This window comes from Ictidomys tridecemlineatus, chromosome 3 (genome assembly GCF_052094955.1).
Source record: "Ictidomys tridecemlineatus isolate mIctTri1 chromosome 3, mIctTri1.hap1, whole genome shotgun sequence".
Lineage (NCBI taxonomy): Eukaryota > Metazoa > Chordata > Mammalia > Rodentia > Sciuridae > Ictidomys > Ictidomys tridecemlineatus.
In genome coordinates this window covers 11,737,323-11,764,156 of record NC_135479.1, presented here as the reverse complement: position 1 = coordinate 11,764,156, position 26,834 = coordinate 11,737,323, and the positions used below count along the sequence as shown (strand labels likewise).

At 45.3% G+C, this 26,834-nt stretch overlaps 1 long non-coding RNA gene across 2 annotated transcripts; it reads right to left on the bottom strand.

Annotated features, from left to right (window-relative positions):
* Window positions 1–17,429: 17,429 nt before the first annotated feature.
* Window positions 17,430–22,880, bottom strand: LOC120884056 (uncharacterized). 2 transcript variants are annotated; one of them, XR_005726236.2, is made up of 4 exons: window positions 22,779–22,880; window positions 19,388–19,497; window positions 18,871–18,979; window positions 17,430–18,541 (listed from the first exon to the last, which is right to left on the bottom strand). It is a non-coding gene; the product is annotated as an uncharacterized LOC120884056 (long non-coding RNA). The 2 variants fall into 2 exon arrangements; XR_005726237.2 differs by lacking the exon at window positions 22,779–22,880 and adding an exon at window positions 21,313–22,135.
* Between the last annotated feature and the right edge of the window lie 3,954 nt (window positions 22,881–26,834).

Here is a 26,834-nt window from a genome sequence, read left to right as displayed (position 1 = left end):
GCAGCTGGAATCCGCGCCAGCCAATCAGCGAGCGGCGCCGCGGGCTCATTAGCATGCGCTGCAGGGGCGCGCACCTGCCACCAGGGGGCGGCGTCCGGTCCTACCTGTACCCCCCGCGGAGCCTCAGGTGAGACCTCAGGAGGGAGCCTTTTAACCTGGGCGGAGTTATGTACAAAAGTGAGAGAAAATCCTCATCAATAAAGCGTGGTGGAAACCCAGGCTTTCCTGCACCCTCTTTGCCCCTAAGCAGCTAGGCAACCTTGGGCAACTTCTTTAAATCTCCAAGTATCAATATAGTTATGAGAAAAGTAAAATTTTTTTTCAATGGGTAATAATATCTAATAGAAAGATTCCCCTACCTGTCAAAGGAGAAATGTGTAACACAGTGCTTGGCCCTAAACAAATGTTTTGTTGTTGTTGTTGTTGTTGTTGTTTTGGGGTTGTTTTTTTTTTGGAGGGGAGGATGGGGGGAGATCAGAAATGATGACTTATTGACACAAAATAACAGGAATTTGTAAAATGATGGCTAAAATATAGAAGTGAAGAAGAGAGAGGAAGGCTGTAGTGCCTACTGACCCAGTTGTCTAGCCTTGGGAAAATTATATTTTACTTCTTTGATTCTTGGTGTTGGGCTGGTTTGTTTGTCCATTTTTAAGTAAACTTTTAATTTTTGGAGCATTTTTAGATTTGTCACAAAATTGAGCAGAAGGGTGTAGTATAAAGATTTCCCATATGTTCTCTCCCTGAACATTTATAGTTTCCTTCTTTATCAACATCCCTACCTAGAGTGGTACGATCGTTACAACTGACGAACCTAAATTGATGCATAATTATTTTAGTGTTTTCATCTCTAGAAAAATAAAAGGTTAAAGACCCTCAGTAATCAACACCCTTCAGCTTTGTCATATAAAGTTCTTTCTCCTATTTACACTGGGTGAGTGGACATTAAGTGCAGCAATAAAACTTGGAAGAGTAGAGCTTTGCCTTAGGAAGGCACAGTCAGCCAATGTCTTTTAAAGTAGAGTTTGTTATCCTTTTTTTTTTCCCTTTAGGTAATATTTACCTTAATGATCTGATGAGCGCTATTGACATTCTCTCAGGAAGATGTGCTCACGTGCACACATTCGACACTGACTCAGGGTTGCAGACAATTTCAAGGGGTTTATGGTTTGTTCCCTGTGGAGCCTTTCCAGTAGTCCCTGATTCAGAGCCTCCAATGCAGAGGACCTGGATGCTGCAGGGGTCTGTCTGTGCAGAGGAGGTCTCAGAGGTCCGGGAAGTATGTTCACCGAGCATCTTTTGTGCCTAATGTCATACAGAACATGCGCAAGCAGACAGCCCCTGAGGTTCCTTCAGCTTCAACATGCCTTAATCCTTTAATTCCTAAGAAGAGAGAAGAAGATAAGGGACTTTCCTGATACGAAGGATGAGAAAACGTAAATTATTCAGGAGCAAAGAGGAGTAAAGATACAAGGAGTTTTGCTCAGTAATAGGATAGGAGAGATCTCAGAAGGCCTGCCACGGTCCTGCCTACCTCTTCTATAGTGCTCTGCTCTTCAAGCAACCATGTTTTGTGGGACCCACCCTTAGGGATACTGGACATGTAACCCTGAGGTCAGTTCCTGGCCTATGATATGACTATGATGTGGATCCAAAAAGCTTAGGTGAACTTGCTAGATTATTACCTTTACAAATGTCAAGTCAAGCCAGAGAGATGTAAAGTCAGGGCCAAAGAAAGCTAAGGTAAAAGTGCAAGCTGAAGTTAGGAGACCGCAGATGGAAGATGGGTAGAGGGGGCCAATCAGAAAAGGGAAGCAGCTGGGCACCACGCACCGTGGTGCACATCCGTAATTTCAGCAGCTCAGGAGGGGGAGGCAGAAGAACCTCAAGTTCAAGGCCAACCTCAGCAACTTAGCAAGACCCTAAGCAACTTAAAGAGACCCTGTCTCAACATAAAAAGGGCTGGGGATGGCTCAGTGGTAAAATGCCCCTGGGTTCAATCCCTGGTGGTGGTAGTAGTAGCAGTAGAAGAGGAGGAGGAGGAGGAGGAGGAGGAGGAGGAGGAGGAAGAGGAGGAGGAAAGGGAAGCAAATAAATTGCACAAGCCAAGAGCAGCCAAGCTAAGCTGGGTCAGAGCCCTTCCAAGGCTAAGGGCATCTTCCTATCTGAGTCTCTTTGTCTTGCAACTAAAAGGGCCCTGTGTATAAAGTGGTGGTAAAGGTTTAGGAAGTGTCCTGGAAGTGGGGTGGGGATGGATATCATTCCCATATTTATTTTAAACAGCAAACACTGTCTGCCAAGCATTGTGCTAGAGTCTGGAATTCAAAGTAGAATACGACCCAGTCCTCACCAAGGATCTCATTTGGTGGGCACGGTGGGGAGAATACTTGCACAAAAAAAAATGGCATAAAACAAAATCTGATGGGGATCCAGACGACACAATACAAGACTTTGTAGAAGAGTACCTTCTTCCAGGCTGAGTGGAGGACAAGATCAGGGAGGCTTCCTGGAGGAGGGGTCTTGAAGGAAGATGGGGAGCCAACCAGGTGAGAGGGCACACAAGGTTACCCCACAGACAACAGCAACCAGAAAAGGGGCAGAGGCAAGGATCAGAAGGCCTGGAGGGTGGGGACAAGGGTTCGCTGGACACCAGCCCACAATAGTGGTGCCGTTTGGAGAGGCTGGGTGTGGAGTTAGAGAGGAAAGGACGTGAGAGAACTTGCCAGAGTGACAGAAATGCTTCTACTCTTGACAAGAGCAAATTCACCTCCACAGGTGGATGTGCTGGTCAAAACTCATTCAGCTGTACTGTTAAAATCAGAGCATGTCACTATGTATAAACCACGCCTCGGTCAGCTTTACCTTGCAGTAAGGCAGAGGGCACAGTACTAACTTCCAGTCCTGTGACTCAGATGAGGACACATGTCACCATCGTCATGGCCACTGTTGTCCTTGGTGTTCTCAACAGCATCAACAAAAGGGTGTGACTCAGGGCCTCAAGTGGAGTCACGCTGCCCTGAATATCCCACGCTGTGATCCATGGAGTCCTGGACCTTGTCCCCAAAGAATAAGAAAGACCTCGTCATGGTACAACGATGTGTCATCCACCAGAAGCATCGATGCCCTTTAAAACCCGGGTCCAAGAGCGTCTCAGTAAAGTGTCTCTCCACCCCCAGGCAACTCAGTGCTTGAGTTCAACCCACTGTACCAAGGGCTTGGCTCTCAAGCCTAAGGCACACTCCCCACTCCCGTGCCCCTCTCCCAGTCTGGGAGAAATGATGGACAGAACCTTAAATAGTTCATTCCAACATGAGGGAAGGGTGAGACCGCTTCCAGGCAGAGACTTCCATGAAGGAGCCACTGGAGCTGCAGCTGGGTCCAGAGGGGAGCAGATGCCAGAAGCCATTACCATTTCCCAAACCCAAAGGGAGGCAGAACCAGAGCCCTGGTGGAAGGACTGCCTTCTTAGAGGCCAGAAAGGAAGCTGGGGAAATAAAAGACCATCCCTCTCTTTCATTCTGTCCTCAGTCTCCTGTGGGTGCCTCCCTCTGTCCAGCCCTGACTTGAATCCATTGAAGGCTGGGTGGCCCGGTCTTTTAGGGTCAGCCCTTGGGAGCATGAAGTCAGGCAGCAAAATGCAAAGGATTGGGGGGGATGAAGGGACACTGGGAAGGAAAATTATGAAAAGACAGGACAAGGGGTTAAATATCTATTATGGTGTGGATGCCCAGAGATGTCCCACAGAAGTTCTGTTCATCCTGTGTCCCACAGCACTTTCGACAGCTCCATGACAGCAGTGTCTACCCCTCCGTGAACAGCCATCTCCCTGACAGAAATGGCACCAGGTCCCCCTGACTCCCTGGGCCACTGGACATGCTGTGCCACCATTTACATTCCTATAATTCGGACTCATTTGAAGTTGTTATAAGTCTATATTACACTTGCCATTCTAAAAAATAAATCATACAGAGCGGGGGAAACTCTCTTAGATGCTGAATGTTTCTTCCTAGCTCCTGTTAGAAAGGTAACAGCCCTGGAACACTCTGGTAGGGAAGCCACAGGGTCTCATGTCCCACAAAGTGAGCCTGCAGGGCCCACTCTCCCGTCAGCTCAGCTGGAGGAAACGGTGGTAGGGCTGACTACACCCCCCCTTCTCTCTCGTTCCCCCTTCTCCACAGAAAACCTATTTCAGCCCTCCAGAAGCTGGCCCCACCTGGTGGCTCAGGTGCTGGGTTATGTAGAGGGGAATAAAGGAACTGCACTTTCTGGAAGGTTTCCTGCCTCTCCCTCATCCAGGAGTTGGTTATTCAGAAACTGTTTTAGCCCAGTAGGCACCATCACAAAACACAGTCCTGTAATAAGAACACGGTCCCTGTTATCCTTCTTATCCTAAATTGAATTAACTGGGTGCATTCGGAGATGAGAGCTTTCACAAGCATTGCTAAAGAGAACAAAGTCAGGCCTTGCTCTCCCTCCCCGCCTCCCAGCTCAGCAGTGTGCCCTTCCACGGACCAAGTCACGTTGGAAACGTTGAATGGCATCTGCTACTTTTTCAAAAGGGTGTAATTATTTCTCATTATGGAAAACTTGGAAGTATAGAATTCTTTTTATATAGCACTGTGGGAAAGGTATTTTTACAACTTGAAATAGGCTTTGGATTTAAGGTGGAGCCGAGGTCAAGGTGGAATGTGAAGCCTTCAAGATGTAGGATGTGCGTCCTGGTCCCCACTCGGCCTCTGACGGGGTGGGTAGCTTTTTACAATGTAATTTTTGAAAGTTTACCTTTATCAGGGTATAAGTAGTGGTGGCACAAGCAACTCAGGAGGGTGAGGCAGGAGGATCACAAGTTCAAGGTCAGTCTGGGCAACTTAGAAAGACTCTGTCTCAATATAGAAAAATAAATAAAAAGGGTTAGAGATGTAGCTTAGTATAGAGCACCCCTGGGTTCAATCCCCAGTACTAACTACAATAAAAGATATAGTTGGTATACAGTAAACTGTTGATATTTAGAGTATACAATCCTGTAAGTTTACACACACACACACACACACACACACACACACACACACACATATACACACATATAAAGTAATGCATTCAATTAAGATCAACATAGGGAATATATCCATTAACTCCTAAAGTTTCCTCGGGCCCTTTTTGACTCCTTCCCCCTCTATTCCCACACAATCACTGATCTGCCTTCTGTCATTATGGATTGGTTGGATGGGTGACTTTGATCAAGCTACTTATCTCTCTGATTCTCTTGTTTTTCACTAGTAAGAAGAATCACACTTAATAAATGTCAAAATCCCCACCTCATTTTAAAATCCCATTATTTCAATATTCTAAATAGAATCTTTAAAAACTCAATGAGCCCTAAAGGGTAACAGAGTGAGATTTAGTGATTCCTACAATGTGAGTACCTCTGGACTTAGAACTTGGCACCTTATCCAGATCCTCCTCAATCTATCTATCTTGCAATGTATCAATCTTTCTATCATCTGTCTATTGCTGTCTCTGAATACACTAACCAAACCTTGAGAAAGCTAATTCTGCTCTTTCCCATTCTCTCTTTTGTCTTTAGTAGATAACCTTTCTGGGCTCAAAACTCAAGCTACCCTGCAGACACAAAATTGAATGTTTTGCAAAAAGTACAAACCCCTGTAATCCCAGTGGCTTAGGAGGCTGAGGCAGGAGGATTATGAGTTCAAAGCCAGCCTCAGCAAAAGTGAGACACTAAGCAACTCAGTGAGACCCTGTTTCTAAATTAAATGCGGAAAAAAAAAGGACCAAGATATGGCTCAATGGTTGAGTGCCCTGAGTTCAATCCCCAGTACCCCCAAAAAAACTTCCAACCCTTATGAGAGGAGGGAATGGGGTGACTGCCAATAAGTCTGGGGCATAACCTCAGAATAGACCAAAACCACTGAACTGTTTAAAGGGGTGAGTTTCACAGCATGTGGATTAATCTCAGTTTTCTAAAATTACAAACCCAGAGAACACTGCCATTTACCAAGTCTGAATTTCCTGGGGAGCTGTGCTACGCTGCCCCTCCCTTGCTCAGAGGCCCCCGGGTGCCCCCCACCAGGCTCCAGCATGGAGTCCTTCTCTCCCGGTCTGGCCCAACCTGACTTTCCAGGCACAGCGTCACTGAGCCTCAGTGGGACGTTTCCTTTCCAGCAAGGCTTGGGGTTTGCTTTTCCACCGCAGCAGGGGTGGAGTCCCACCTTCAGCTCTTTTCTCTTGCTCTGCTCTGTGGAAAATTCCCTCCTCCGTATTTCTGACAAATGAATCCCACCTCTGCTTCCCTGCTTCAGACCCCAGGCCAAGTGGCGCCATCCGAGGAGATGCCTCCCTTCTTACCCGCCGCCCCATCAGTGAGTTTCATCCAGAGCGAGGGAAGCCAGGGACTTCTAAGCAGTTGTTTCCAGGATTGTTTTGGAGCAAGGAGCAGATGTGATTGGTGACACTGCCGATTTCTGGGACATCACTGACCGCGGTGGAGAACAGGTGCACATGAGAAGCTCTGGCGAACAGGCACAAGCTGGCTCCCCAACACCAAGGTTCCTAGACTTTCCCCCAGGCTCCCAGCCCAGCCCTACTCCACCACCTCTCATCCATCCCCCCTCCCGCTGCTGGCCTTGTCCTTCTGCTGGGCCCTCAAGAGCATTCTTCATGAATGGTCCTCTCGGTCCTCATGGAACATTCCACCACATCTTCTTCCAAAGTGCACCTGGGCTTGTCCCCTGAGATGTCACACCCACTGCAGGAAGATTGCTTTGCTCCCTTGTCATTGCCCCTACTTCTAGGCTGGCGTTAGGAGCCCCTCCCCCCCACACACTTCTGTGCCATTACTCTTCCCCCTTCATGCTGAACACTTCCTCCTCCAGGCTCAGGCACCAACTGCACCACACCCCATCCTCCTTGCTCTCATTTGTCTTCCTCCAGAATTCCCCCAGAACTTGGCACCTTACCCACATCCTCCTCTTATTATCCTGGGTGATCTCACTAGTGAGTGACCCAGAAAACTCCTGAGTCTCACGGGTCCTTGACCTCCTCCCTGCCACTGATCTTTGCATCTGTTTCCCTTTAGCCATCGATGTACAGGGCCATATGTTGGCCCTTACCCAGGCTGGGCCATCTTTCGAGCTTGAACTCCCATAACTTGCCCTCTAAAGCCCAGCATCTACTTGCCCATTTGCATTATCTTAAAACCTTCAGGCCTCCCAGCCTCTCCGGAGGCTGAGGCAGGAGGATCATAAGTTTGAGGTCAGCCTCAGCAACTTAGTGAGACCCTGTCTCAAAATTAAAAAATAAAAAGAGCTGGGAATGTAGTTCATGATAGAGCACCCCGGGTTTAATTCCCAGCACCACAAAAATAAATAAAAATAAAGACCAATTAGGACTTGGTTCAAAAACAGATTATCTCAAGGAGCAGGAAACTAGGTGTCCTTAGGGTGTTTGTAGCCTTGATGTTCGAGGTCCAAAGTTGGAAATGAGATCTACACTATATTCATTTGTAAACTAATGCTCCTGTCTATCTCTTCCAACTCTAAGAATTTTTTAAGTCTCAGGTGGATGTGGCTCCAAGAGAGTTTTGTATGGCACAGAAATGGATGCCGATATTACCAGTCTGGTATCATCAGAAGCCAAGCAATCACCAATTAGAAAGGGTTTCTGAGTTAGCCTGACCTACCTCCTCCATCCAGAGTATCTTGCTCCACTTTGCCATGCCCATGTGAGGCTTGCAGATCTCATGATGTAGATTTGATCTCTCTTGAGAGAACAGCTATCTCTCCTGCCAATCCACAAGGGAAGAGATGAGTTATATGGCAGAAAAGGGCAGCCATTATTCCGAAAGTGGGCCATAGGTAGGTCCCAGTCTGTTCCTAGAAATCATCTGACCACATATGGGAACAAGTCCAGGGCTAGGAAGAACTAGAGTCTGCAATCCCTGTGGATCAAGGAGTTTTTGCAAGAAAATTTTCTAGCTTCCTGTGGTTCTTTCTGTTTATCCTTTCTTTAATCATCAGGATTTATTACATTTTCATGAATCCAACTTTCTATGCTGTGTTAGAGAGTATTCAGTTTGTTCAACAAACATTTATTGAGCATCATTTCTGGAGCAGGATCTGTGTTCAGCACCCAAGGTAAAAAGGTGGATAAGACACAGTTCTATTCTCAGAGTATTTCAGTAGGAAAGGAAGATATGGAATTTAATTCTTGGGAGAATGGAGTAAATGACACTGAAGTATGTGGAAAGAAAAAAGAAGAGTTAAAGAAAGGCAATTTGATAAGAAACTGCCAGAAATAGGAAATATTGGCCAGAGCCCTAGAGCTAAAAAAAGAATAAGGGCCAAGAGCAGTGGATCTACCCATAATCCCAGAGACTCAGGAGGCTGAAGCAGGAGGATTGCAAGTTTGAGGCTAGTCCCAGCAACTTACCCAGGCCCTATCAAGTTAGTGAGACCCTGTCTTAAAATAAAAAGATAAAAAGGGATGGGGATGTGACTCAGTGGTTAAGTACCCCTGAGTTCAATCTCCAGTACCAAAAAAAAAAAAAAAAAAAAAAAACAGATAATGGTACATGGGCATTGTAACTGCTTCACTGATTCAGTCCTCACTGTAGCCCTATGAGGTAGGTGTCTCTTATTAATGTGCCCATTACATGAATGAGTATACTGAGACTCAGAGAAGCTAACAAGAAGCAAAAGATCCTGCACTAGTTAAGCAGCAGAGCCACACTGGGGCCCTGTAGTCTGGCTCCTGAGCCTGTGTTTTACTGACCAAGCCTGAATCATGTGTGCCAGAAAGTTTCCCATAGAAAAATCCTAGGGTTAAAGTCAGGAAAAGGAAAACTGGCACGTTGGACAAGCAAAATCAACAGTTGTCCGTTGTAGAATCACTTCACAAATGCACCTGCTCCTCTCCGTGTCCTTGTTGGCTTAAAGTAACTCTTCCACAGGTGGTTATCCCCGGGGTCACAATGTAAACACAAGGAATGGCTTTTGATATAAAACACCAAGTTCCTCAACAGGACTCATAACTTACATTCCGTTTGCCCAGAATGAACTAATTTCATCACTCGTTTTTGTGTGGGATGTAATGCAGAGTTTAAACCTTCTAACTTTGCTAGACTGGGTAGTTTGTTATATATGCAGAGTTTCCCCCTTTCTTTTTTTTTTTTTTTTTTTTAGAACAGAAAATAAAAATGAGAGCTTGTAAATTTTGGCTAACTTGAACCTTTGAAATAATAAGTGAGCCAGCTGAGGACCCAGGGTGAGTGTAAGAAAGGACAAGTGTGCCTGTTCACGCCTGTGGACAAGAAAGGGGACAAGAAAGGGGAGTCCATGAAAAAGAGACCTGAGCATTGGTCTGGCACCAGCTGGGTTCAAGTTCAAAAGATGCTTCCCATATTAAACTTTTTTTTTTTTTTTTTTTTTTTTTTGCGGGGGGTGGAGGGCATTTCGGCTGTATGGTTCACGAAAGTCAGACTTCGCCTCAATTTTTTAATAAAGTACGGACGCATACACTGCAAGAGGAAAAAAAACCCAGAAAAATGTTGAATTGGGGGGTGGCCTATTGTCTTCGTGCATTTTGATTTTTTAAAATCGTGACAGAAGCAATTTCTGATCCTCTGCTGCAGGTGCTGCCAGGTGCGTTCGGGCAGGAAGGGATAGGAAAGGGGCCCTGGAGAGCCTAACCCACGCCCTTGGGTCTCCGCCCCTTTTCTCCCAGCCAAAGCGCCGCGGTGGAGCCGGGACCACAGAGACGCGGAACCTCCCGTCTCCTAGAGGGGAAACAGGCTCCGGGGGCGGGCTTCCGCCCCTACTTCCGGCTCCGCCCCCGCGCCGGTTCCAGTCTTGGGTTGGACGTCGGCTTAGGGTTCTTCTAGCCTCTGGCTCCCGGCGCACTAGAGGGTGAGCGGGGTGGGCGCGGACCCGCACGCCGCGGAGGTGCGGGGCGGAGAGTAGGCGCCACCTGGAAGCTCAGGGCGCTCTAGTGCCCCAAGCGCCGGGCCCTTATCCTTTTTACAACCCCTCGTAGAATATCATGGCGACTCTTGAGTTTAAAAGTACGTGGCCTAGGGCCCATTTTTGGTGTATCTGAGACAAAGACTGTCTGGCCCCCTTCAAAAATTTACAAGAAAAAGCACTTTAGTATTTAATTGTGAACAGATAGATGCCTTAGGTCAGCCGATGAGGATTTTGAGCCTGGAAGAATGCGGGGGAAGGAACAGTGCGCCTTGGAAAGAGGCTCATAACGCCCTCCCTCTGGGACAGAAGGGTGAGGACATGAAGTCCAGGTCTCTTACGGAGAAGAGTGGAACTCAGCATTTTAGAATCCTTGCCTGTGTTCTTCCCCGATCCAAACCTCTTTCTGAAAGCGCCAACAAAACCGCGCAACCTTTTTGAACTTGGGTGTCCTCAGTTTTTAAAGGAGGATCATCTCTGCCTTCCTGTCCCCTGTGATTGTACAGAGGTCTGTGTTCGTTTGTGAAACTGATAATGCTTCTGACACTGTCGTGTTGAGACCGTTTTGTATGAAGAAGCGTTGCCACAGTGTTCCTGTGGGGGGAAAACGAGACAAATAAGTTTGGGATGTGAACTCTATAATTTCTTAACTCAGTTAATGACTATTAAATTGTTCTGTGAAGGCCTGCGGTAATGGAACTCACTTAACTTTGTTTAGTCTGGCGTTTGTCAAGCATTTTGACCATAGACCTTTGAGTAACACCCTATTAATATCTTCCAGCGTGTTTTTTCCAAGAACACATTTTGGCGAATACTGATGTAAACAAATCAGTCACCTGGGCACAGGCACTCTGGGTTCCCAAAAGGCAGTTCTACTTTTTGGAAATGGTCTGACTAGATTTCAGTAAGGATAGTTTCAGTCCTGTGAGCATTCAAGAAAAAGTACCACAAGCAGTGTAAAGAAAACAGTCTATCCTCCTTGCCCTTCCTCTTACATACATCATAGACAGTAAATAATGTTACAATATTGAGCAAACATTGCCAATATGCAATTATTATCCAATATGCAATTATAAAACAGTGAGTGTAATAATTGAAAATAATATGAGGTTGGCCAAATGGAAACACTGGGTTTGTAAAGGAATCAGCATAGAATTATGATGAGGATCCTAGAAGAAAACACAGTATTTCCAAGAATCAAGAAAAAAAAAATTGAAGCCAAAGTCTTAAGCTGTAGGGAAGACTCTGAGAAAAGTCAGAGATCACAAGCTTAGTCCTGTCTGCTCAGACCTACATTGCTCTGAAGACTTGGATGTGGATAGAGGACCCACTTCCAAGAAGATGTACTGGCATAGCCCTTGGCAAAAGTCCTCTGTTCCTACTCCATGGGCCTCTTAAGGTTGCTTATGTTCTCAAAACATGCACTGGCTTGTGCTGAACAAGTGATAAAAGAGACTGAGAAGCTATAGTATCTTTTATGACAGCTGCGGAATTCTCACATCATCATTTTTCCCCAGTAGCTTAGTGATAGCATAGGTTGGCCCTACTGAGAGTGATAAGGCATGAATACAGGACCCAGGGGGGTCACTGGGAGCCATCTTAGAGCCTGGCTACCATTACTCTCTCGGTTCTCTTGGTAACCTATTAAGGCGATATGTCAATTTAGTTGCCAGGAATGACACTTGTGGTAAAAGTGGCCCTGATTGGTCAACTGCATCTTGTTGGAAGAACTATAATTTCTGATAGGAAGCCACAGCTGTGGGCTGTCTTCTTATTGGTGACTCTTATAACTACAGGGACTCTGGAAGCCACGTCTATAAAGTTGGAACAGAAATATATATACATACATATATAAAATACATACATACACTATACATATATAACCCCCCCCAAAATACACACACACACACACACACACACACACACACGGCATCTCCTATGGGAATGAGGCATTTAAGCTAGGTTGATTTCTATATCTGCCTGGTATGGTCCTCATCTCCTTACATCTAAGCCATCAGCTGGGGAAGAAGGAACTTTATGGACTGCCACAAAGACTCCTCTAGAAAAGGAAGACTTATGTTTACACCGCTAGATATCTGTTTCCTGTTCTCTTATTCTTCTGAAGTGTTGGGTTACAAATGTAGCTTCTGAAGCCAATATTTGTGAACTGTAATGTTTAGATGAGCCACCTGAGAAGACCCTCAGATTGGCGACAGAACTCAGTGTCATGCTAACCCAGGAGTGACAAAGGTAAATAAGACAAACACCCTTTGTAATAACATGAATTAGGGTTATGGAAAGTAGAGTATTGAAATGTTCAAGGTGAGAGGTGCCCGCCTATAACCCCAGGAGCTCAGAAGGCTGAGGCAGGGGGATTGCAAGCTCAAAGCCAGCCTCAGCAATTTAGTGAGACCTTATTTCTAAATAAAAATATTCAAAGGGCTGGGGATGTGGCTCAGTGGTTAAGTGCCCCTGGATTCAATCCCCAGTACCAAAATAAATTAATTTTAAAATAAAAAAGAGAAAGGTTCAAGATGTTGATGCAAGAAATCTGTATGTAGGCATGTGGTAGAACATGTGACAGGTATGTTGGGGATTCCTAAGACACCCCACGCTCAAGAAATTTGCTTGCACTACTCAGCATATAGCCATTCTCCTGGCTGTAATTTGCTACAGTGTAGAGAATCCAAAGCAAAATTAGCAAAGGGATAAGGCACATGGGGCAGTCTGGAAGCCACTAGGTACAAGCTTCCAAGAGTCCTCTCTCAGTGGACTCAACACAGGACATATTTCTTCCTCCAGCAGGATGAGTTTGAAAAGTCTATTAAGAAAGTTCATTATAAATAGTTTCCAGAGTTTTCTTTGGGGACTGGTGGTATAGGCACCCTCTGCACACAATGTATTAGGAGGCCTGCTTTCCTCCAGAGTCTCAGAAGGAAAGCAGGTGTTCAACATATACCACAGTTTGCACTAACAGCCTAGCCAGAGTGAGCCCCTGTTCCCAGGGAATCAAGGAATGCTCTCAAAATTCAAGCTCCTAAATCCCAGCCAAGGGCCAACCTTGGAAGCAGCACTTCCAAAAAAAAAAAAAGTAGACAAGCACAATAGAGCAGTCTCAGGCCTACTAAGGAGACTCTCTGTGCACAGGAGAAATTGTTGTCTCTGGGCAGCAGAAGCTCAGGAAAGACTTTAGAGGGAAATGACGCTTGGGGTGAGCCTCAGAAGCTGAAGAGATGATTGTCAACTTGAAAAGATGAGATGGGGCTTCCAGCAGAGGGAGCCTTCGTAGCAAAGGCAGAGAGGTGGGGACTACTCATCTTTGGAGAAGTGTGGGTGGTTTGGAGTGGCTGCCACTGGGTGTGGGTAGTATGGCAAGGTCTTTGATGACCAGCTCATACAGGGCCAAGTGTGCATGCAGAACTGGATGTCTGGAGGTGGAGAGAATTCCAAGAGGGGACGGCGTAATCATATGTAAAGGCTAATAGTACTGTGTTCATTTGTAAGGACTGTCATAATGAAATAACAGTAGACGTTATTTTCTCACAGTTCAGTAGGCTTAGAGTCCAAGTCCGAGGTGTCATCAAGTTTGGTTTCTTTTGAGGCTTTCCTCCTTGGCTCTGAGTGGCTGCCTTCTCTTCCTCACATGGTCTTCCCTTGGTCTGTGTACATGTTTGGTGTCTCTCATCTCCTCTGCTTGTAAGGACACTGGTCATGCTGGATTAGGGAACACCCTGACAACCTCATTTTACCTTTTTAACAGGCCCTGTCTCTAAATACAGTCACATTCTAAGTTACTGGGAGTTAGGGCTTCAGCATATGAATTTAGAGGGAGGACAAAATTCAGCCCACAAAGCTTCTAAATATTTGGAATTTGTGGAATTGTGCTAGAGGCCTGATAGGGCTTTCAGATTCATTTTTAGGTCTAATTAAAACAAAAAAGTAGACAAGCACAATAGAGCAGTGTTTTCCTACTGCCCATGATAAACGGGGGGTCCTAAAATTAATTCTTTGGGGAGGGGTTAATACTTTTTTAATGGAATAAAATGGATTAGAATATAATACATGTAATTAAGTACATCACAAATATTGTTTCATAAAAGTTTTGTTTCTCTTATATGTGAATGTAGCCTGTTTAATGTTATAAACTATGATATTTGAAATAAGATACTGAATACTTTTCCCACTGATAGAAAGAGGAAGTATCTTATCCTCCAGAGACACAAAACCAATAGGACATACTGAGAGATCAGAGAAGAGGTTTACTTTGGGAATTGGTTTGCGTGACTGTGGAGGCCAAGTATTCCCACAATATGCCATCTACATACCGGGGAACCAGGAAGTCACAGGTGCAATTCAGTCTCAGGTTGAAGGCCTCATATGGGTGTTGTTCAGGGAAGGGGCTTATCAGTGGTTAAGTCCTGGAGTCCAAAGGTCCAAAAACCAGAAGCTCCAACGTCCAAGGACAGGACAGAATGAAAGTGCCAGCTCAAGAATACAGAGTTCACCTTTTCTCCATTTTTTGCAGGGGAGAATACTGGGGATTAAACTCAGGGACACTCAAAGACTAAGCCACATCCCCAGCCCTGTTTTGTGTTTTAATAAAACACGGGGTCTCACTGAGTTGCTGAGCACCTCGAAGTTGCTGAGGCTGGCTTTGAACTCATGATCCTCCTGCCTTAGCCTCCCGAGGCGCAAGGCGCTGGGATTACAGGCATGCGCCATCACACCCAGCAACTTTTCCTATTTTTTGTTTCATCTGTTCTCTTTACTGATTGGATAATGCCCACTCAAGCTGGTGAGGCCGACCTATCTTTCTCAGTCTACTGATTCAAATGCTAATTTTTTCATGAGTCTCCCTCACAGACACACCTACAAGTAGTGTGCTACCAACTACCTGGGCATCCTTTGGCCCAGACAAGTTGATGCACAGAATTAACCATCTCTGTACTATTTTCATGTGCTACCTTTAGGAACTCTTGTCAAGGCACAAAAGGACTATTGTGTAGAATAGGTCTTTGCTGCTACATAAGCAAAGACCAAGAAATTCTGGCTTGGCTGGGTCTTCTCAAACAGACACTCATGATGGCCGCAGCACTGTGACCTCAGCCAGTGCCAGCAAAGTGGGAGAGACATCATCACCCTGAAGAAGGGGATGGCCAGTGTCATTCCAGAGCAGCGGCAGCATATCCACATCCAGCTTGGTATGACCTCGAGTGCAAAGCTGCTGGGCAGACTTGGAAAGTCAGTGTCAAAAGAAGACACACTGTGAGTCAAGGCTTCAGTCCCTCCTTGCCAAGTGTGGAAGAGGTGGGAAAAAAACACAGGTAGTAAAGAAGGTCATGGTCAGTGCAGAGTGCCCCACCTTGAGAGTCAGAGAAGCAGTCATCACACTGGTGGTCCAAGGGGAACTGTTATTGACACCTTTCTGGGAAAGAGAAATGGACACAGAGACCAACATATTGATTAGGTCCACAGAACAGCCAAAGTTCCCCACTGTAGGAGAGTAGTCCTGTAATGACGGCCAACAGTAAGAGAAGGGACTCCAGAGACATGAGAGTGAGGACCGGCCTGTCCATCATCACGGTGTGACCTTGGTCAGGCCACTAACCTGCTCCAAGTCTTGGTCTCCTCATCAGAAACAAGGGGCTTGGCTGGGCCAGCTCTCTGATCCTGTCCAGCTCCTGCAATTCCAGGGAAACGGGAGAGCTGAGTCGCAGGGTTTCAGCAGTGAGCTGGTCACGGAAGTGGCGCTAGCCCTGGAGTCAGACCTGATGCAAGGCCTCTCTGCACTGACCGCCGGTGTCCGCAGGCACATTACTTCTTGGAAGCTCACTTCCTTATTCAGAACTGGACAGTAACAGCATTTTCCTCAGAGTTGTTGTGAAGATAAACAAGACACCACCCAGAAGTCTCCAGCAGGAAACCTGGCATCAGTAGGTGCTCAGTGAAAGGCGGCTGCTAGGATGTTAACGGTCCGCCTCCCTCCCAAACAGGGCAAGCTCTGGTTGCCAGATCAGTCGTCACTGACAGGAGCCTTTTCCATCCTCTCCATGGGAGGCCAAAGCACAGTTGACAAATGGTGCCATCAAAGGGAGGCCCTGCTGCCAGGCCCAGGCCACTTCTTAGAGCAGCCTGGACACCGGGCTCCAGACCAACTTGGGGAACAACATGTGGGAAGAGACTGGGGAGCTTGAGGAAGGACTTCCCTCCAGAAGGAAGGAAGCCAGAAAGCTGCCTGGGAGGCCCTGGCTGGGTTGGCCTGAGCAGAGATGAACTGAATTGAGGGGGACACCTTGGCAAGAAGAAAGAAACCCGGTCACGGTCGGGAGGTCTGTGAATGAAGGCCACACGATGCGAAGTCACACACATTTCTTCAGAGAGCCATCTGCATGGACAGTATTGTATTTATGGGATACAAAGTAGATCTTCTTTAGACAGAAGTTTTTTCATTTTTATTTTATTTGTTTGCTTTACTGTGCTGGGGAACCAACCCAGGGCCTCATGCACATGAGGCAAGTGCTCTACCACTGGAACTACATCCCTGACCCCAGAATTTTATGTTCTAAAATATATATACCACATTCTGTTTGTGAAAATGTTTTGACCAATACAGGTTTTCTTTTCTGAGTGAATCTAAAATTTCCATTCAAATACATGCCTGCAACCCCAGCAACTCAGGAGGCTGAGACAGGAGGATCACAAGCTCAAAGCCAGCCTCAGTAGGTCCCTGGAGGTGTGCCTTTGGGATATAGATTTTATCCTTGCTGAGTGATGCTGTCTCTCTCTGCTTCCTGGTGCCATAACCTGAGCTGCTTTCCCACATCACACTCTTCCACCACAATGTTCTGCCTTGCTCGGGCCCAGAGCAATGGAGTTGGCCATCTATGGCCTCAGATCTCTGAAACCATAAACCCCAGAATAAACTTTTATTCCTCTTTAAAAAGGAAAAAAAGCCAGCCTCAGCAACTTTCCAAGGCCCTAAGAAACTTAGCAAGACCCTGTCTCAAAAAATAAAAAGGGCTGGGAATGTGACTCAGTGGTTAAGCACCCCTGGGTTCAATCTCCAGTGCCCAAAAAAAGGACATTACATGAAAATTCATGGGATATAGCTAATGGTAGGCATGCAGGGAAATTTATAACCTTATAAAAATGGAAAGGCTGAAAATGGTTTGTTCTATATTAAAAACGAAAGAATAGAAAAATACATCTAAGGAAAATAGAAGGAAGAAAATAATAAAGATTATGAATCAGTGAAATAGAAAACAAATATACATTAGGGGAAAATAAGAAAATAAAAAGTTGGTTCTTTGAAAATAGTGTATTTAAATGGATAAATTCCTAGCAATACCTATCAACAAAAATAGAAAACACAAACTTCCAAATATTAGAAAGGACATCACTATAGACCCTACAGACATCAAAAAGAATATTGTCTTACATCAAAAAATTGACAACTTGTCCCAGCACCAAAAAATAAAAACTTTATTGTTTGTTTGTTTTGGCAGTTTGAATGAAATGGACAAATTCCTTGAGAAATGCAGCTTTCCAAAATGGACTAGAAAAAGAAAAGAAAATCAGAATATCCAATATGCAATAAATAAATTGGATCTATTATTTGACAACTTGATGGCTTCATCAATTAATTCTTTCAAATACTTAAAGAATAACAATCTTGCACCAACTCTTCCAGAAAACAGAAAAAACCATGTACCCTTCCCAACTCTTTTTATATGGCCAATATAACCTCTATAGGAAAAAAAAAAGAAGAAAGAAACTGGACTAGGTTATTGCACAAAGAGAAAAATCATAGACCAGTCTCAATCATTGTGGTATAACGAAAAAATAGTTGGTCTTTATCCTTAGTTCCTCTTGGTTCCAAGAACTCCCCAAGCTCTTGGAATCTTCACAGAGACAAGAGTTGTCTTCTGTATGCTATTGAGAGGCCTCTGGGTAAGCATCAGGATGGGACATGGGGGTCACCAGAACAACCTAGGTGTGATTAGACAGTTGGAGCTTTCAGGCTCCTCCACGACCTCCAGGGAGGAGAGAAAGGTGAAGGGTTGGAGGCTGAGTGAGTCGCCACTGGCCGGTGATTTAATTATTCATGGCTGTGTAATGGCACCTCCATAAAAGCCCCTAAATAAAGGGGCTCAGGAAGTTTCCAGGTCAGTGAGCATATCAAGGTGCTGGGAGGGCGATGGACCCAGAGAGGGCACAGAAGCTCTGTGCCCCTTCCCCCATACTTTGCCCTCTGTATCTCTTCAATTCAGCTATTTCTGAGTTGTATTCTTATGATAAACCAGTAACATTAAGAAAAGCACTTTCCTGAGTCCTGTGAGTTGTTCCAGCAAATTATCGAACCTGAAGAGAAGTCATGGGACTCCCTGATTTATCGCCCGTTGCTCAGAAGTACAAGTGGTCCAGGACTTGTGACTGGCATCTGAAGTGGTGGCAGTCTGGTGGGATTGAGCCCTTCAATCTGTTGGAACTGATGCTGACTCTGGGGAATGAGTGTCAAAATTGGATGGAAATATAGGATGCCTAGTTGGTGTTGTAGAATCCAAAAACTGGTGGGTGGTATCAGGAGAAGAGAAAAAAAAATTTTTCATTAGTGAGTATAGATGCAAAATCTAGCAAATAAAACCAAGCTTCCATCTATAGAGTTTATTCCAGGAATGCAAGGGTGATTTAATATTCTAAAAATCAATCAAAGTAATTTATCACAATAGTGGAAAAAAACAAAATCATAAAATTATCTGGATACATACATAAAAACAATGACTTCAGGGAAAGTGGTTTGAAGCGGTAGATCTAATATCTTCCTCCCTTTTAGAGTTCTGTCCCAGCAGAAGGAATTAATTTGTAGGAGAAAACTATAGCCTATTGCAGACCTCACCTGGACCATGAGCTATTCCACCTGATAGGTTGTAGAAGGCCTCTGATTTTCTGGCTTTGCATTTTGATTCCCATTTCTGGTTCTTCGTGTCTTTTACTGGTGCTTCTGTCTGCGAGACAAAACAGAGACTGGCAAACAGGTACTGTACCAAGGTCCTGGAAGATTAAGTAACTCATTGAAGGTCCCAATGCTAAGTGACAGAGCTGAGATATGAACCCAGTCAGTCTGGCTCTGGAATTCACACTCTTAATCATTCTGTGTCACTAACCCTGCATGTACATAGCCAACCATGATAATATGCATTAAGCATCAAACAGACATGACTTACACATGCTGTGAAAGCACAAAGGGAGAACCATTAATTCTGACCTGGGATAGGTTGGTTCTGAAGGCTTTTAAGAAAGAGTTAGCATTTAAGCTGGGACTTAAAAGATGAAGCTTTTAGCTGGTAGAAAATGAGAGTGTATTAGTCAGGACAGATTAGGTCATGCTGCAGTAACAAAGGTTTACCACATACACTAACTCAAGTTGAGCAATGCCCAGGTTCCTCCTTTGATGTAGTGACTCAGCAATCTGGGCTGGTACCACCTGCAGCTCCTCTCATTCCATCCCATGCATTCCTGATTTCTGTACAGGAGAAAGAGTAAAAAACATGAAGAACTCACATTTCTTCAACTTGGAAAACACACACACACACACACACACACACACGAACACGTGCACACATATCACCTCCACACATGACCCATCAGTTCTAACTAAAAGAGCACATGGAATGTTTGTTTGGTGAGAATTTATTGTCTGCCACAGAGAAAGGGGGGCATTCCAGACCAAGGGATGTTGTGCAAAGGCTTGAGGGTATAAAAGGGCATGGTGTGGGTGGGAAAGCAGTGGGCCTAGGACATAGAAGGCCTTAACATCATTCTATAGGCAACAGGAAGCTCTTGGGGAAAGGGGACCGTCATAGTTTGCCTTGTTTTGCAAGATTATAGATGGTAGCCAAAAGGACTGCAGAGATGGCAGGACAGCCTACTGGATACAGCAAAGACCCAGGCAGAAGCAGTGAGGACGGGCAGGCAGGGATGGTCTCTGGAAGCACCCTTGGAGATGGGGACTCTCTCGTACTTGGAGACTGGATGTGATTTGAGGAGGACAAGAGAACAGGATTCCAAGGTTTCCTGCTGAGCAAATATTGGTATCAGTGTCTGAAACAGGAAATTCAAAAGAAGCAGCCTATTTTGGAAGAGAAAAATTTCCGTTATGCCCTGCTGCTGGAACATATACATACACATGTCCATGAAGTTTCACTGGAAATACAACTTTGAACTCTGATGAGTGGGGAAGGGCTTCCCAGGATGAGAGTATAGAATAAGCAAAGGAAGGGAGGCTAGAGCTCCCAGGTACACTCAGGGAACTATGGTAAGAACCCAAGTCTCTCCTTCCCATGAACTCGGTCCTTCCAGCCCTGCTCAGAGCTACTTCCAGCTGCCTGTTACATATCTGCATCTGGCGCCCCCTCAATGCACCCAGCTGTCTAGGTCCTATCAACCAAATCCAGAGGCTTCCAGATTGTCATTCTGATTTCACTGTTGCAATCTTGTAGTAACTATTTATTGCAATTTATTACAATTCCATGTAACATTGTATAGGCCCTCAATTCACCAAGTTCTTTTAACATGCAGGAATGCACCTGTGCTATCAATGAGTTCAATGTTTTTCTTCACCTCAGTTCTATTGAGAAATAGAAAAAGTTAGCTGTGGGAATGGGGTCGTAGCTCAGTGATAGAATGCTTGCCTAGCATGTGCAAGGCCCTGGATTCGATTCTCAGCACCACATATGAATAAATGAATAAAATAAAGATGTTATTGACATCTCTAAAAATTCAAAAAACAAAAAAAGAAAATGTCAGCTGGGTGACCCTGGGCTGATTATTTGACCTCTCTGAACCTCAGTATTTTCATCTACTAGGGAAAAAAATTAATACATGACCCATCTATTTAAAAGAATGATTGCAAAGATCAAATGAAAATAATGAATGCGAAACAGATATGATCTCAAAGGCAATAACAGGAAGGGTGGCAGCTGGGGTGAGAGTGGTACTGATAGAAGTTACTGTTGTCACAGTATGGCCTTAGGGACCAGCTGACAGCTCCATAAGACAAACTCAGGTGGACAACCTTCCTGAAAGGATCTGACTGATGCTTATGCACCCAAGGCCATGACTGCAGCAAATGAGGACATGATTTCTGTCCTCCAGGAGCTGGATCGCAAAGTTAGACAGAAAGGGATGACTAAGCACACAGCCCAGGTGAGCCATGCAGGGCAAATGACCCAGGAGCTCAGAAGGGACACTGATGACAGGGTGCCCAGGGAATGCTTCCTGGAACAGGAAGTGTAAGACATGATGCAGCCAGGTAGACAAGAAGGAGGCGTGGACTCACCAGGTTGCATGGGAGAGGAAAAGAATCACGCAGGAGAGAGCTGAGTCGGACAGCTTCCACCTGCCACCAGCCTGCTCCTGTGGCCGGAAGAGTCCCACCTTCTCCAGGAGGGAAGGAGCTCGGGGCAATGTCCTAGATCAACCCCAAGGGTTGGGACTTCCTATTTCGATCTGTTGCTAAGCCAGCACTTGCTGCTGACCACAGTCTGGAGAAAGATCAGGTGCTCCGTGCAGACTGTGAGGACGCCTCAGCCCTCCGCACTCTGGGCACAGCGCCAGGGGCTCAGCCAGCATGCAAGGCCCGGCTGGGGCTCCTCGTGCAAGACTGCACACTTCATCTGCACAGACACTTTCTTGGCTCACAGAATTGTTTGGGGAAAGGAACTCTTCATGGTGGCTCCACTCAGAGCTGCAGTCCTTGGCCTTCTGCAGTGTCAGGGCCTGGCAGCGTCTCAGGCCACAGGGTCGGCTGTGGGGTCAGCAGCAGAGAGGACAGCAAAGAGACAGTCCCGGGGGGATTAGAGAGGGAGCCAGAAGGAAGCCACTGCTCCTGGGGATGGCCAGGGACCAAGGAGCCACTAACCTCAGCATCACTGAGGATCCAGCAGCAGCCACCTGCCCTCTCCTCCCTGCCCAACACACGCACACACACGCGTGCACACACACACACACACACACACACACACACACACACACACACGGCCTGTCATGTGAGTTTCTGATGACAGGGGCTCCCGCTTCTTCATCCTCTCATTGGTAGCTTTTCAAGTTATAAATAACTTTCACTCCAAACACTGTCCTCCCTTGCTGGAGGGGCAACCATCTTCCTGGTAAGGAGGCAGAGGGCGCTCAGCAGAGGATGAAGAGGTCCCTATCTGCTTTGCCAGTTCAGAATTGAAACTTCTCTGATGAAAGTATCAGCTGTTTCATTCCCTTCTCTTTATGTGAAAAAGAAAAAGAAATCAACCTGAAGACTTTGAAACTAATTCTTCAATGAGAATTGACAAGAGCTATTTCAAAAGCACAAAAAAGAAAGGTAGATTTCTTTCCAGCAGGAAAGTCTCACTTTGCACAAAACGCATTTGCTGGAAGAAGGGAACATGTGCTCCGTGGATATTTTTAGGGGCCTTAACATTAGGGTGCAGAATAGTTTTCCTCTGCCCTTTCCCCATGTAAATTCATTTAAGGGGTCCTTTTTAAAAAGTATAATGAGTCAAGCCAGACGAGGTGGCACACACCTGTAATCCCAGCAGTGTGGGAGGCTGAGGCACGAGGATCACAAGTTCAAAGCCAGCCTCAGCAAAAAAAAAGCGATGCATAAGCAACTCAGTGAGACTCTGTCTCAAAAGAAAATACAAAATTGGGCTGGAGTTGTGGCTCAATGGTTGAGTTCCCCCAATTCAATCCCCAATACCCCTGCCCTCCAAAAAAAGTATAATGAATCAAAACAGACACAGTGGCACACACCTGTAGTCCCAGTGACTTGGGAGGCTGAAGCAGGAGGATCACAAGTTTGAGGCCAGTTTCAGCTACTTAGCAAAGTCCTATTTCAAAATAAAAAATAGAAAGGGCTGGGGATGTAGCAGTGGTAAAACACCCCTGAGTTCAATCCCCAGTGCCAAAAAACATTAAAATCATAATGAGTCAAAAGTACAAAAAATCTGACTGAGGTCTGGAATGGTCTTGGAGCAGTGGTCTTGACCTTCTTGTTCAAGCAGAAACAACAAAATAAAATCTACCTTGATTTTTTTGTAGCTTTATTTTTTAATCATAACAGGTATTACTTTATTTTTTCCCACAGTTTTATTGGTGCATTGTAGTTCCACTTGATTGAAAGCTCTCTGGAAAGGGGGCATACTGGGACCTTTCCAGGCCCCTATATCTTCACATTCTGCATGCATCCCTCTGGGTTGTCCTCTTTCAAGCCCAGTGAAATGTCCTGGTCCTTCTGCATATGGTCCCCTCCACACTCCACCTCCCCTCTATTGACCAGACCACAACTTCCTGGTTCTTCCAGAATCCCAACTTCTCCATAACTATTTCTCCAGGCCACAGACAAATGTTTCAAGAAATGGGTCATCAATGGACCTCATGGGGCCCCATCCCAGGCCTGGTGTTCCCTCTCTCAGATTCCAGTTAACTGAGCAGGGGGATGAGGGATTGAAAGACTCCAGCCATGTGGGGAAAAGGGTACACTTGTACATTGCTGGTGGGACTGCAAATTGGTGCGGCCAATTTGAAAAGCAGTATGGAGATTCCTGGGAAAGCTGGGAATGGAACCACCATTTGACCCTGCTATTGCCCTTCTCAGACTATTCCCTGAAGACCTTAAAAGAGCGCACTACAGGGATACTGCCACATCGATGTTCATAGCAGCACAATTCACAATAGCTAGACTGTGGAACCAACCCAGATGCCCTTCAATAGATGAATGGATAAAAAAAAAAATGTGGCATTTACACACCATGGAATATTACTCAGCACTAAAAAATGACAAAATCAAAGAATTTGCAGGGAAATGGATGGCACTAGAGCAGATTATGCTTAGTGAAGCCAGCCAATCCCTAAAAAACAAATACCAAATGTCTTCTTTGATATAATGAGAGCAACTATGAACAGAGTAGGGAGGAAGAGCAGGAAGAAAAGATTAACATTAAACAGAGACATGAGATGGGAGGGAAAGGGAGAGAAAAGGGAAATTGCATGGAAATGAAGGGAGACCCTCATTGCTATACAAAATTACATATAAGAGGTTGTGAGGGGAATGGGAAAATAAACAAGGAGAGAAATGAATTACAGTAGATGGGGTAGAGAGAGAAGATGTGAGGGAAGGGGAGGGGGGATAGTAGGGGATAGGAAAGGTAGCAGAATACAACAATTACTAATAGGGCATTATGTAAAATTGTGGATGTGTAACCGACGTGATTCTGCAATCTGCATTTGGTGTAAAATTGGGAGTTCATAACCCACTTCAATCTAATGTATGAAATATGATAAGTCAAGAGCTTTGTAATGTTGTGAACAACCAATAAAAAAAATATTTGCCAATATTGAGGGCAAAAATATTGCATTCAGTTAGAATACTTTCTCATGAAGTGAAAATGATTCTTTCAAATATTTATTGATTACCATTATGCATCTATAAATTTTCTGTGATTTACTGTGTACATTTTTCTATTCAATTTTTAAAATTAATTTTGTAGTATGGATATTTATTCTTACCAGTTAAGCATATCACAAATCTTTACTTCCAGTCTGTCATTTGTCTTTTAACTTTGCTTATAATAATGTCTTTTGCCAGTCTAAAGTTAGTGAAATCTAAATATCTTTTTTTTAATGACTTGTGGGTTTCATGTTTTGTTTTGTTGAAAGAGCCCTTTCCCATCTCACAATTTTATTTACTCCTCTATATTATCTAGTAGCTATTTATTTTTGCAAGTTTTTTAAAAACCCACCTGGAGTTGGTTCTTGAGTATGATATGAGATGCAGGCTTAATGATATTTGTTTCCCTGTTGGAATTTTTTCTCCCCCACTGTTTGGAGATGCTTACTTTGTCACAAACTAAATCCCTACACATACGTAAGCCTATTTCTAGCCTCTGCATTCAGTTTCTCTGAGCTTCTGTCTATTCCTGTGTTCTCACGGCACTGTTTAAATACTAGAGCTTTTGGAGTGTATTTTAACACTTGAGATGACAAGTCCTCCTCGGTTCATATTTGTTGAAATAAAATCCCTTGCATGTATGTTTTTGTCAAAGTAAACCCAAGTACCATGTATAATTATGATGCTCAAAAAACTATAAAAAATTATTTTGGCTGTTAAAAAAAAAAAAAAGAAAAGAAAAGAAAGACTCCAGCCAGGGCGGGGTTGGAGCTCAGTGGTAGAGTGCTTGCCTAGCATGCATGAAGCCCTGGGTTCAATCCCCAGCAAACCCCCCACACACACACAAAAAAAAAACTAACTTCGAAGAACCCAGACAGTCACTAAAGTGTCAAAAATCAATGGCTTCTGAACCCATCTCACCCAGACTCACTTTTTTTCTCTCATTCAGTGGCTGTCACCCTCCATCAGAACTCAGGGACTGGAATTTTCCTATAAACCAGAGAGGGCTCCCTGGGGGACAATCGTCATCATCTACTTGGCTGTGCAGAGACATCAATCATAATCCCAAACCACTCTGTTTCCTAGAAGATGACTCATCCCAGTGACATCCCTGTCACAAAGTGCCCAGGCCCAGTATGGACCTGTTAGCTGGGCCCAGCCTGTTCTTGTTACATCCTCAATGACCTGTTCGATGTGTGTCTCAAGTCTTCCAGAATATTCCTTGAGAGAAAAAAAACTGTCTGCCAGACATTGCCACTTGGCTCCAACCAACAGACATGTACTAGAGCCACAGCGAAACCCACATTTCCCTTCTTCTTTGTCGCAACACCCGCTTCTGGCACCCCATCTGCCTGAAGAACACCCTCACATCCTTCTAGGCCCACCCAAAAACTCAACAAGCTTTTCAGAATCTTCTTACAGAAAGAACTCCTTCCTGCATAAAGCAAATACCCATACTTAGACACTTCCTTAGCCTCCAAGTGTCTGCCGCTGCAGCTGTGACAGGCCATGGGGTGTCCACGGTCATCTCCCACTACTAAACTGTAAGTTACCCGAAGACAGGAACTGTGTCCTGAAGTCTTTGTTATCCAGCGTCTAACAATATCTGAGACCATAGTAAGTGCCCAATAAACGTTAGGCAGAGAAATGTATGAACGATTCAAGCAATTCCAACCCCACCCAGACCTCCTCAAGATCCCTACTCCTTGTAGCCCTCACCCAAGCCCAACTGTTTCCTTAAGCCAGGTACAAAAGTACTTTAGAGGGCTGGAGAACTTTTCTTTTTTTTTTTTTTTTTTCCATCTTATCCTAGGGGCCAGGATGGCTGAAACACAGCAGCTTCCAGGAGCTGGAACAGGAGGCCCATGGGTGCTGGAGGCCACGGCAGGCTGCCTCCCCTGCTTCCATCCACTACATTCCTTGGCTGACTCTCCCAGGCAAGGCTCCTGGACAGGCGAACTCTCCCCCTCTCTCTACCACATCTTAAACAAGTCCAGGCATCACATGTTGACGGCTTGGCTGGTGGAGAAAGTCTCCCCAGAGGCAGCTTGAGCCTGAGATGGGGGAGGTGGAAGCATGACCTTGAGCTTGCTGGGAATCCCGGGAGAAGGAAGGGCCCTTGGATCACACTGCTCTCCCTGGCCTCACGAGACGCTGCCATTTCCTAGGTGGCCAAGGTTGTCGGGGAAGACTCTACAGCTTGGGGAAAATAAGAGACACCCCAGCCACTGCTCTTGCTTACATCAGAGTGGGCTCTTGAACCTGAACCTGACCACGTCACTCACCAGCTACAAATTCCTCAGTGGGTCCCTTCAGGCAAACCTGGAGCACATTTGGAAAGCTCAGGGGACCTTATGATCCACCCCCTTCCTGCCTGCCCAGCCTCACACTCCCCTTGCACAGTAAGCTCAGCATTAGTG